The sequence below is a fragment of the Ochotona curzoniae genome, unplaced genomic scaffold, assembly GCF_017591425.1.
Source record: "Ochotona curzoniae isolate NIBS_2020 unplaced genomic scaffold, NIBS_Ocur_1.0 scaffold_1852, whole genome shotgun sequence".
NCBI lineage: Eukaryota > Metazoa > Chordata > Mammalia > Lagomorpha > Ochotonidae > Ochotona > Ochotona curzoniae.
Window position 1 is genome coordinate 39,362,920 of NW_024467087.1, and position 12,612 is coordinate 39,375,531.

The window sequence follows — 12,612 nt, forward strand, 5'->3', positions numbered from 1 at the left end:
GATTGAATTTTTATGTTGAAAACGCCCATGTATGACAGCAAGATGAAACCTGCGTAAAATATTGTCTAAATTCACAATGCTTTTGCTCAGTCCTTAAAGGAAACCTGCACATAAATGTTCTCCATTGCTGGACGAGTGGTTTCTAATTTGTTGCAAGTACTCTGCCTCTAGCTTTGCCATTGATTCCGTCTTGTGTGCCTGCACAGTGTAACTTCCCACCTTGCCTGTGATTAGCCTCCCCAGTCCGTTCTCAGAGTCCCTTCTCAGTGCATAGGTCAGCCACTGCATGGAGATGAAGGAATTACATATGCATGAATGACTTGGAACCCTATAGAACACTTGGTCATGCACACAAAGAATGAGAAATACAGTCATCTGAAGTATCTCTCAGTTAAACACTTTCTAACAAAGGAACTGTATACTCCCTGTCTTACTTGTCCCAAATGCAGCGTTCAATTTGCCCATTAATGATAAGCCTAGCGAACTGCAGTCCAACTTGTTCGCACTTGTCCAAACTGTTCTTAATAGACCATCGCTTTGGGTGCAGAAAAGCATTGAGGTGGCATGCAAAATATATGTTCACCCTCATTTAGAAAACGTGCAAGCATTAGAAGACACATACTGAGACGAGAGATATCCCTGTGGAGACATGCCCTTCTTAGGGCACATAAGACGTTTCCCATGGAGAAAAGACAATACTAAGGAGTTGAGCAACACACTGAATTGCTCGAATCCTGTATCTCTCTCCTCCCAGAAGTGGACTCTTTCTCTGGCTGCCACAGACATGCATTGCTCACTGCCTGTTGGTTGCTCTGGGCACGTTACAGCATTTAATCCATCTTCCATTTTGCCTCCTCCCTCAAATTTCACTCCATCCTCCTTCTTTGGAGTTTCTTGGTGAAACATCAAATCATTCTGAGCCATGGTAATGATCTAGAAAGGAGGTTTCAGTACAGTGAAGTCATGATGAAAACAAACTGAAGAATCTATAATTACAGAGAAATAAGCATACGAAATTTGCAAATGTATCTTTGGGTAATTCTTCACAAATTGTGATATTGCTTGCCCTGTACTTATTGATTGTGAGTTCATCCTTTTAAGAAAAAAACAGCTCCAGAAAAAATTGAAACAGCTTCCATTGATAAAACGGTTATATTATTTAACCTAAAATCCCATCTGAAATTCTAAGGAAAAATAAGGGAATATCTCCATATCCTTTAAATTACATTTGCAAGTCATACTGAATGTTTTAAAAACTATTTAAAATTTTTTAATTAATAAGCATTTTTAAAATATTCCAAAGAAACTGAAAATATTTACTCCAAAAGCTGAATTTTGCCTAGAGATTTTGCTTTCTTCAGGTATTCTATTTTGGTTTTTTAATTTATAGGTGAGCAGCTGCGGCTTTTGCTTTATTTCAGTGTGTTTTAATATGAATCTTTTTCAGTGGGAAAACACTCTGTTTCTCCTCAAGTGGCACCTTTGCCTATTGTCTCCCAACTGTCTGCATCACATACCATTACCTGTCAGGCACTAGACAGCCTTTGAGTTGATGCTTCTTGATTTCGAGACTTTTAAACCTGGGAAAGATATTAGAGATTATCTGGCATCATTTCCAAAATAATTCCATACAATCTCACTCTTTCAAGTCTATACACAATTGACTTTCATTGAAAACAGTCACGATTCAAAAAGCTCTTCTCTCATCAGTGAAAAGCTTTCTCACGTTGCAGGTCACACCAAGTTAGCCAATTTGACAGCTTGTACTTTTTTTTTTTTTAATCATGTTTGCCTTGCTGTTGGTGGCTGAATAAACTCTGTGTGCCGTGATAACCTCCACAAGAACAGCTTTTTTTCAAGTCCCATGGTAGTATAGCAACTCCATATGCATGCTACAAGCATAGATGGAAGCTTTGGAGTGTGACTTGCAGTTAGAGATTTCAAGATGTGTTGGAACACTTTCACATAGACACACCCACATTACACACAGGTAGAGCTCCTTCATATACTCATTTTATAATGAATTGACAAGGGTCCTTTGGGTGTCCTGTCATCATTTCTTTTTTGTAACAGATCAAAATGCAACAGGGTCACACACAGAATCACCTTAACAGTGAGCAAAATTCATTTGAAAGCAAGGAAATTGCCTTTCAGGTGCAGGTGCAGACTTCGATGGCCTTATCACTTACACATCTGCTTAGAAATTCTTATTGCTACTAAGGAAAATAAAAGGAAAGTCATTTGGCAGAACGGATGTTTTTTTTCCTTGTGACTTTGCCTTAAAATCTCTACAACTACAAGGAAGATGAAAGCAGCCATATGTTGTCTCTAGCCTGCACTGCTAGCTGTGCCATGCTAAAAGGAGTGTTTTGGTGCTGGGGTAGTCTCTGGAATGTGTGAGAAAGTTGCAAAGATCTGGAAACACCTAGTTCAGCAAACACACTGGCAAGTATGTAACCATTGGGAACATTTTGGAGAAATTGTTTTTGTCCTAAATCAGAGTAAAGTAAATTGGTGCCCAAAAAGTCCTTCTTTATATCAAATGGGAGTTAAAATACGACCCATATCAGAAAGGTTCAGCCTTGATCTCTTGGTGGGTGCAGAGAATGGGACCCTCTGACTGTATAGAAGACAAATTTATCTGTTGCTATTAGAACCACCTCCCCAGACTGTATGTGTGTGACCGACCACGTGTGCATACATCTACATATTGCTCAATATCAAAACTCAAGAAGTATCAGTAGCAGGCCTGAGATACTTTCAGTTCCTCGAAGAGTTTTATCAAATCTTGAAGACAAAAATCCCCACTGTGATCCTGGATCCCATATTCTAGTCTCCCCAGACTATGATCTGGACATGGTATCTTGAAGTGGAAAGTAGAGGAATTAGCACAAGAGCTGTTGCTGTGCTGTTGCTTTCAACGTAAATGTTAATATATGTAACACAGCCATGGCATGACTAAAATTATTTATTGCTCTTTGGTATAATAAGCATGCTCAGCTTCTTGTATGTTTGAAAAAAAAGATATTTCAGCAGTAAGCAGGTCTTGCATTTAGACTTCAAAACATAACAATGTGGGCTTTTTATAATTATTTTTCTTTACATCTTGCAAACAGGAAAACAAAGGTTATGTGAATTGTTGTCAAGACCGGCAAAGCTTAAAATTGAAAATGTAACAGGAAAGTAAAGAGATGTTTAGTCTGTTAAGTCTGTATATGTACATAAACTGTACAAACATATACACATACACACACATCTATCACTTGTAATAAAAATAGTGCCCTGGGATTATCTTTTTTTGTTTGTTTGTTTAATATGCCATTGTTTAATATGCCTTATAATTAGACTAAGAGAAAGGTACACTAGATGTTTGTTAACAGGTCTCTATTTCTCCACAATGATTTTCAAATCAGTTCATTTGTACTCAAAATGCCCTCAAGGACTTTATTCCATTATTCTGTAATTCAGTATATTTTATATTTAATCTGCTAATTACATATGGTATGCTTATATGGTTTAGTCTATTGCAACATATGAGTGAGATCTTACTTTGGAAATAAAGATTTGATTACATACACATTGTAGATATATAGAATGTAACAGTGATCACTAGAAGTTGAGTAGGGTGAGAAGAAGGGACGGAGGGAATTGGAACGATAGACACCAAAATACAGTTAAATAGGAAAGGTAGGTTCTAATGGTCTTCAATACAATGGGGAGCTTGTATGCCACAAAAGTCAATTACATGTTATATAAAGAAGTAGAAGAGTTCAAAGTGATCATTACCATGATTTGCGCATTATACATATGTATTGACTTATCACACTGTATTCCATAAATATGTGTAATAACAATGTGACAATGAAGATAAATTTTGAAATGCTACTTAGACAAAAAAAAAGTTGATAAGCTTGAGGGTGTTAACTGATGTAAAACCCACCTGACACTCACTAAAAATAAAGTCACTAGGATCTAGCACGATGGCCCAGTAGCTAAATCCTCTCTGTGCAAGTGTCAGGATCCCCATTTGGACACCAGTTCATGTCCTGGCTGCTCTACTTCCCATCCAGCTCTCTGCTTGTGGCATGGGAAAGCAGTCAGGGACAGCCCAAAGCCTTGGGACCCTGCACCTGCATGGGAGACCCAGAAGACGCTCTGGCTCCTGATTAGCTCAACTTAGCTCCAGCCATTGTGATCATTTGTGGGCCAGGCCAGTGGATGGAAGAGCTTGCTCTTTCTGTATATCCTTCTCTCTGTACATCTGTCTTTCCAATAAAAATAAATAAATATTTTTAATAAAAGTAAAGTCATTCATTTTAGTTACCACTTTAAAAATCAATATCACTATGCAAAGTATACGTTTGCAATGAAAGAATGAGGATTGGATTTGAACTGTAACACTGCAACCAGGTGGAGAAATCCACCATGGGGGGGAGCGTTCAGGGAGGGGTTGGGGGAATCCCAGAGCCTATGAAACTGTACAATCAAATGTAATTTTTTGCAAAACAACCAATATCAGCTGAAACTTTGTTATGCAACCATAGATCCCTGAGTCCTGTTTGTTGCTGCCATCTTCCAAATCCAAGGAATCTACTTTGTCAGATACAGGCAAGGTGGAAAAAGTAATTTGTAGAACTTTGCAAATTTATTTCCACGATTCTACCCTCAGCTGCCACCTAGGTATCTCTATGGACTCTTAATCTGAAACAAGCAGCAAGTATTTGATATGTGTCATTTTAATAGACTCTTGCTCTTTATGAGAACAAATGTCATGTCTGTCTCATTCACCATGATATTCATATCATTCATCACACCACCTCTGCTAGGTACTCAGTGAATGTTTTTTGAATCGAGTATTAACCAAATGAATAAAGGAAACTTGATCATCAGTCCTATAAAAAAAAACATCTCTACTATCACGCTATAGATTTCCATAGATAAAATTCCACCAAGTTAGCAATTAGATACAATAAATACCCCATATTTGGTAGTTATTGCTATTCTTTGGCATCAAAAATGAGTGAATAAATTATACAAATCCATTTAAACCCATCATCTCATGACTCAATGGAATTTTGAAGTTTTCAGCTTGCGGTCATGGTTCGATATAGTTGTTGCAAAGCTAGAAAATGTGACAGAAAATGAAATACTAGGTACTATTCAGCCCCAAAGTAGCATAGAAAATAATACCAAAATAATTACAGAATACTTTCATTAAAAACATAAATTGGTATACTTAGAATCATAACTTTTCCAAGTGCTTCTACATAATCTCCATCCTTGTTTCCTTTCACTATTTGACATTCAGGTCAAATTAAGTGCTTCTTCCAGAGTGTGGATAAATTTTGATTTACTGTTCAATTCTTTGTGTAAGAGAACTGATGCAGAATTAGTGACCATCAGCAGAAGATTATCTCAAACTTGTTGAATTGTGACCAGTCTCTGCAACTAAACAATGCAGAAGAAAAATTCAGCTTGTCAAAGTATTAGCAAGAGTGTATTTCTTGTACTACAAAGATACACTAAAATTTAAAGTGAAAAGAAACAAGAGTTATAGAAGTTATGAAAATCTAATAGAATTTGTCAGTTATAATAAAACAATACATTGATATAGCTTCTTGTCTTTAGAGCCCAGATATTTCTTTATCCTCTTTTTTTTTTACAAAGACACTAAAAGGGCTATAATGAGATACTTTTTATAATTGCATTTTAAAGTCCTTCAAAGCAGACTAAGACCCTGATAAGAACCGTATTATAATAATTAGCTTATAAATATCTGTGTTATAAAGACATGAAAAAAACTTTGGTAAATTGTGATGCAAAAAATTCATAAATGCTGGAAGTAAACATGTCTAAAATGCTTTCCCAAATAGAAGAGTTAAAACCATCAGCTTGTCACCCTAATACTTTTAAGAATGAATCCACATTGCTAAAAAAAAAAAAACAAAACAAAACTATTTTTCCAAGTGGAAAAACTAATAAGTAATTTCACATGCGAAAGGTCATCCAAAAATAGGGATATTCAATTAAATGATATCATAATATAAATAAAAATACTCTATCCTTGAAAATGCACAAGTAATTTATTAGCTGGATTTCTTTTCTAAAGATACTTATTTATTTTTGTTGAAAAGGCAGATCAGATTTACAGAGAGAAAGATCTTCCATCCTCTGCTTCACTCCCAAAATTGCCTCAATTTCCAGAGCTGAGCCGATCTGAAACCTAGAGTCAGGAACTTCTTCAGGGATTTTCACGTGGGTGCAGGTTCCCAAGGCTTTGGGCCATCCTCTACTGTTTTTCCAGGCCACCAGCAGAGAGCTGGTGAGAGCTAAAGCAGCCAGGACATGAGCCAGCACCCATATAGGATCCCCGAGCTTGCAAAGTGAGATTTTTGCCAATTGAACCATTGAACCAAGCTCCATTTTCTGGATTTTCTTCATTCTGTTTTGCAGATGAATTGATATGTACCAGGGAGGAAATGTCTCCTCAGGGTCATGTGACATCATAAGCACTCCTGCGCTTCATTCTCATTGTGTCATGCTGGATTGTCACAACAGGTATTTCTTCAAATTTTGGTTTGAGAAGATATCTCAGAAAAGCCTTGACGATGGCAAGCAACTTATAAATCAAGAGTATTGAATTACAAGAGAACTTAAACCAGTGAATTCTTTGGCATATCAAGAAATTATGATTCATACATATGTAGTTTGACTCTACTTAGACTAACTAGATAAATAAATAAATGAAGATGATTTTAAATAATTTTGAGAGCCTTATTAAAGAAATCATGTGGTTGCTAATAATGGAATCCTAGCTAACAGGATAAAGGGAAATCATTTGATGGAACTAACAAGTCTATGCTTTAGGAACTGAACTCTAATTTACAGATTGTTAACCTTTGAGCTAAAGGTAATTTCACAGTCATCTAAATTGGTGGTTCTCATCCCAATCTTATTAAATTAAACTTGATGGGAATGGACCAGCAGTCCCATGAACCGAAGTCTGGGAAGCCACAACCTCATGTACCCACTCTGCCTCTGCAAAATTTAATTTTACAATGTCCCTGGAATACTCCCATCTCCTAGGAACACCTCTAGAAACAAGGAGTTTAAAGTTTCAAAGGGCAGCACCCCTTTGTTTTTAGAAGTTCTGTTAATCGGGCCTGGTGCTGTGGCCTAGTGGCTAAAGTCCTTGCCTTGAACATGCCAGGATCCAGTATGGGTGCCAGTTCTAGTCCCAGTAGCCCTGCTTCCCATCCAGCTCCCTGCTTGTGGCCTGGGAAAGCAGCCAGGATGGCCCAAAGCCTTAGGACCCTGCACCACGCAGGAGTCCTGGAAGAGCTCCTGGCTCCTGGCTCCTGGCTTTGGATCAGCTCAATCCAGCCTTTGCAGTCACTTGGGGAGTGAATCAACGGATGGAACATCTTCCTATCTGTCTCTCCTCCTCTCTGTATATCTGCCTTTCCAATAAAAATAAATAAATCTTAAAAAAAAAAAAGCTTTGTGAATCAAGCTCTATTTGACAAGCACGTATCGAGAATTGATCATGTTCTGGGTATTTTATGTACATTATTATTAATACTCGCAATTGCTCCATTAATTCCCCATATGTAGATTAGCAAAATAAAAGGTTGTGAGACTGAATGGCTTGTCCAAGTTCAAATCACTAAGCGACAGAGCTGGGATTAAAATTATCTGCTGCCTCTTGCATGCTTTCTCATTCAGTTCTTGAAAAAAATAACTTATATAGTATTATTTAAAACCAATTCACAATTGAGGAAATCAAAGATTGAAGATATTTTCCTGAGTATTCAAAGACATCTAGTAAAGAATAGATGGATTATGCAAATTCAATTCCAACTCTAAAAACAGAGATCTTAAGAACAGTTAAGATAATGATGCTTTAAACCTAGATATTTTCATATAATACGTAGTGCTTCTTTGACATAAACAGTCATAGTTTAGAGGCCAGAGTGGGAAGGTCTAGTAGCAAAGAAGATTGATTCAGCCTTCTAGGAGAGATGCTAGCAAGCTTAGCTTCTGAACATAAACAGGCCATCCAGACAAAGAAAGACTGGAGGGGACAATGGGATTAGGTGAACATGTGAAATGGTATGAAACTAAACATCTTCACAATTACAATTTATTTGTGTGTACCTTCCACACACAAATCTGTGCAATGCTGTTAATCTTCTAGTTCTTCCATCTGTCACCTTACCATGCTTTATGTTCTCCCAAGCACTTATGAATAGTGGAATGAACACCATTTCTTGCTGAATTCCTTCCATATGTCAGGCACTGTCCACAGAACTTTGTGTGGAATAATTCATTTAGCCCTCTCAAAACTCTCTGAGGTGGGAACTGATAATATTCCCATTTTGCATATATGAGAAAGTTAAGCCATTGGAAGATTGCTTGTACAAGTGCACAGAGCAGTAAGTGGCTGAGCAAGGATATGAAGCCAGGCAGTTTAATTTCACGAGTATGTTTTTTCACTATTAGACTCTCTCAAGTCTCCAAGGAGCATTATGTTACGTAACTGTCAAGTTTGTTGTCTCTCTTCTCTAATTAATTTGCATAGAAGTTCTATAAGTGCAGGGATTATTGTGTCTTGTTAAATGCTGATTTCTAGAATTTAATATGTGGCATATAAGTAACCAATTGTTTAACGTATGAACTATTCTAACAATTATTTTCCATCTTCTGTACACCAGGCAATGCTAGGTATTAAATTTACAAAGAAAGAAAAATCCTTCTTTCACAAGATTGTTCTTTAATATATACCAGAATTTTTCTTCCATTTCTTTTACATTTGTCCTCTTACAGAATTAGTAGCCCTGTTCTCTTCCATGATTTTCAACATGACATTTTGTTACTCAGGACTTTTTCTTTGGACATTAGCAGCGCATTAATAAAAGCAAGGGACACACAAACTTAACAGAATGCTTTGGCAGCAGTCTGAAACGTGTTTCCTATATTGTCTGCTTTTTTAATATGACCCAAGATTGTCATTTCCATTTTTAGCAACTATATCATATCATCATTGGTCCTTATTGAGTTGGCAATGAGATAAAATGCCTGGGGTCTTTTTGCATTAATTTTGTAAATCTACCCCATTCCTCTTATGAGTTGTACAGATAAAATTCTATCAGTGTTTCTATTTTAAAATTGATATATAAGATTTAATAATTATTCCCATGAAATTTCATCTTATTATGTCAGGGACATTCTCTCAACCTATAAATCAATTTGCATCTTGAATCTTGGTTTGCCTTATCTGTTCTCCATCTAAGAATTTGAATCATCACAAAATTTTACATGAAAGACTGACATGTCTTCATCCAGATATTCCTCAGTATATGGAAAGGGACAAAAACAAATATAGAGTTCCACAGTGAGGCACCCAAGATCTTATTTCAGATTCACAATGACCCATGCAGTTTTTAGGTTCAGTTATTCAAGGTATAAATATAAACACACCTTTAGAGAATGATCCAAACCCATGGATTCACATTTAGACCACAACATAAGCAGAAGTCATTTTTGCTTTATGTTTTCTGGGATAAATAATTTTATATTAAATACATGTTTAAACAGCTCTTAATACTAAGAAGTTCTTTCCTTCATTGTTTAATTTTCAAATGCTTATATCAATAATGAGACAAATTAAGACTTCACCACACGCTCGGCTTTCTAAAACATTAAGACTTCAGCTATATCGTTTGAAACTTTAGTCCTTATTAGGATATATTTTGCCAATGTGACAATTTTTAATGTGATCTGTATGGAAGAATTCACCCCTATCCTTCATGGGTTAACAGAGCATGTTGGATTAACATAACGATGGTATTTTGGTACTTCCTACCATGAGTCTTCCTTTAGATTCTTGAGTCCTTTCCACTCTAGATCTTTACAACATCTGATACTTTTTCCTATTAAATGTCTTTTTGAAGAACAGATTGTTTGGGCCCAGTCCGTGCCTTGAATGCGCTGGGATCCCTTATGGGTGCTGGGTCTAATCCTGGCAGCTCCACTTCCCATCCAGCTCCCTGCTTATGGCCTGGGAAAGCAGTCAAGGATGGCACAAAGCCTTGGGACCCTGCACCCGCATGGGAGACCTGGGAGAGACTTCAGGCTCCTGGCTTCAGATCGTCACAGCATCGGCCATTGCAGCCGCTTGGGGAGTGAGTCGATGGACGGAAGATCTTCCTCTCTGTCTCTCCTCCTCTCTGTATGTTTGACTTTGCAATAACAATAAATAAATCTTTTTTAAAAAGAACAGATTGTTCGATTTTTTTAACAATTTACTTCCATTTTTTTTTTTATCTATTAAGCCTCAGTAACAGATATTTAGATCTATTTAAGTGATTTGTATTAGAATTTGCTAACATATGTGTTAGGGACATTCCCTACTGTTGGTTGAAAAGTGCAAAGTCTCAGCAGGAGGTGTAAGTCTTCCAGATCTACTGCACAGCATGGTGACTACACTTAACAACTATGTGCAGTATATTTAAAAATTGCTAAGAGAAATAAATTCAAATTCCCCACTATAAAAATGATAAGTTGGTTGAAGGATATCTTTAATATTTTGATAATCATTTTATGTTAGATGCGTGTATCAAAACATCACATTTTACCCATAATTATCTATAATTGCTATTTGCCAATTTAAACTAAAAAGGTATTTTTCGCATTGTTAAATATGAGTACATGAAAGCTACATTTTATTCATTTCCTTCACAGGAGTGCCAATCTCAGGAGTAAGCACTGAGCTTTCTCTACTTTCTTGCATTTATAAAGTTATCTCAAACTGTATTTACAGTATATATATTTCTAAAGACAAATTAGTCTATCTTAACTTACACTCTTACTATTTGTTCCAAAGCAGGAGGGTGATCACTGATGTGTCTCACAAATTACTGGTTGGGTCAGTGATCCCATTTTGTCTATAAAATAAATTTGGATTCAATGAGAGAAATTTTAAACCTTGACTATAAGGGATTCATGTATCAGTGAAAATGGATAGGAAATAAAGTAAACAAACAGCGAAGGGAAATTGTAAAATTCAGTGTGCTTTTATCTGGAAAACTGATGTCTTATGATAAAAATTATCATAAACCTCATTAATGCATACTATTATTGTTCAGACTGGCAGATATTACATTGTAGTTAATTGTGTTAACAATTAAGACAGGAAATCCTTTTTAGCCTGAATAGCAGCTTTAAAGTAATCATTTCAAACATGGGAAATGAAATGAATAATTTTGTTTAAAAAGCATTTGTCCTTTGAACTTCAGTCTATTCAACTTCTGAAATGACTTATTAAAGCAGGATTCTGTTCGGCACATTTTAAACTTTAAATAATTATACCACCCGGTGTGTATTTCTGTAAAGCATCAGTAGCTGACAATAGTATTTCATAAAACATTTATATTAGGTTATTTAGTTGCTCTCACAGTTCAAAAAGAGAAAAAAAGAAAGAGAAAAGAAATTGCCAATACAGTGACAAACTAAGGGTCTTAATGGGGAACTTGTTGCAAGAGGGCAAAACTGGAGTGATCCCCAGCTTTGGCTCTAATGATGGTAATGTCTTCTGCGTGCTAAAGGAAATCAATACAAACTTTCATTGTTGTTCTCTTTGCTACTTGGTCAGGCCCACATCTGATAATGACAGTGTGAAATCTTGAGTAATATTGGCTCAAAAAAAAAAAACACCACTAGTTGAATAACCATTAATAAATCAAGCACTATATGGAGCTATAAAGAGCTTTCCACTAGGAGCTAATTTTTCTAAGTCACATAAATACACACACACAGAAGACGTGAGATGTAAAGTGATCAAATCACTGTTCAGAACATTCCAAATCCTCTCTACTAACTACTTTTGAAATGGTCAATTATTTATTGGAAAGCATTACTCATCCTAGTGTACTATATAGCATGTTAGAAGTTATTCCTCCTCAGGGCTGGAGTCCTCTATATGTGGCTCCGGCACCGTGTCTGTGTGCAAGCTTGTGTCCCAGCTGCTCTACTTTCCAACCACTGCTTATAGTCTGGGAAAGCAGCAGGGGATAACTCAAGTCCTTGGGCCCTTGATCCATGTGGGAGACCCAAGAAAAGCTCCTAGCTCCTGGTTTCGGGCTTTCTCAACCACAGACAGGGAGTGAATCAATCAGCAGATGGAAGTTATCGTGCTTCTCACTTTCTCTCTCTATCTTTAGCTCTCCTTCTCGCTGTAAATGTGTCTTTCATATAATATGTTTTCCAGTTTATTCATTAGCATTGTTAGCAGATTCATCATAGTTAAATTTAAATTTTTGGTCTGACCATTTGAAAATCTCTGCCATTTCTAAATGAAGTTCTACCTTGTCTCCTCAGACTACATTATTGTGTAGACAAAGTTGAGGCAAATAGGACTTTTGTGTGATATTTGATGTTTATCTGACTTGGACTCAAAGTGTGCTTATTGTTTTCTATAGCTACAGGCATCACAAGCTAAAATTTCCTCTAGTATCTTTGCTTCTAATTTCCCTTATTTTATTCAGATTTCTCTAGAGAGTCCAGCTTAAATAACATCTAAGGCTCAAAGTACTTTCAGCCACACTGTTACTG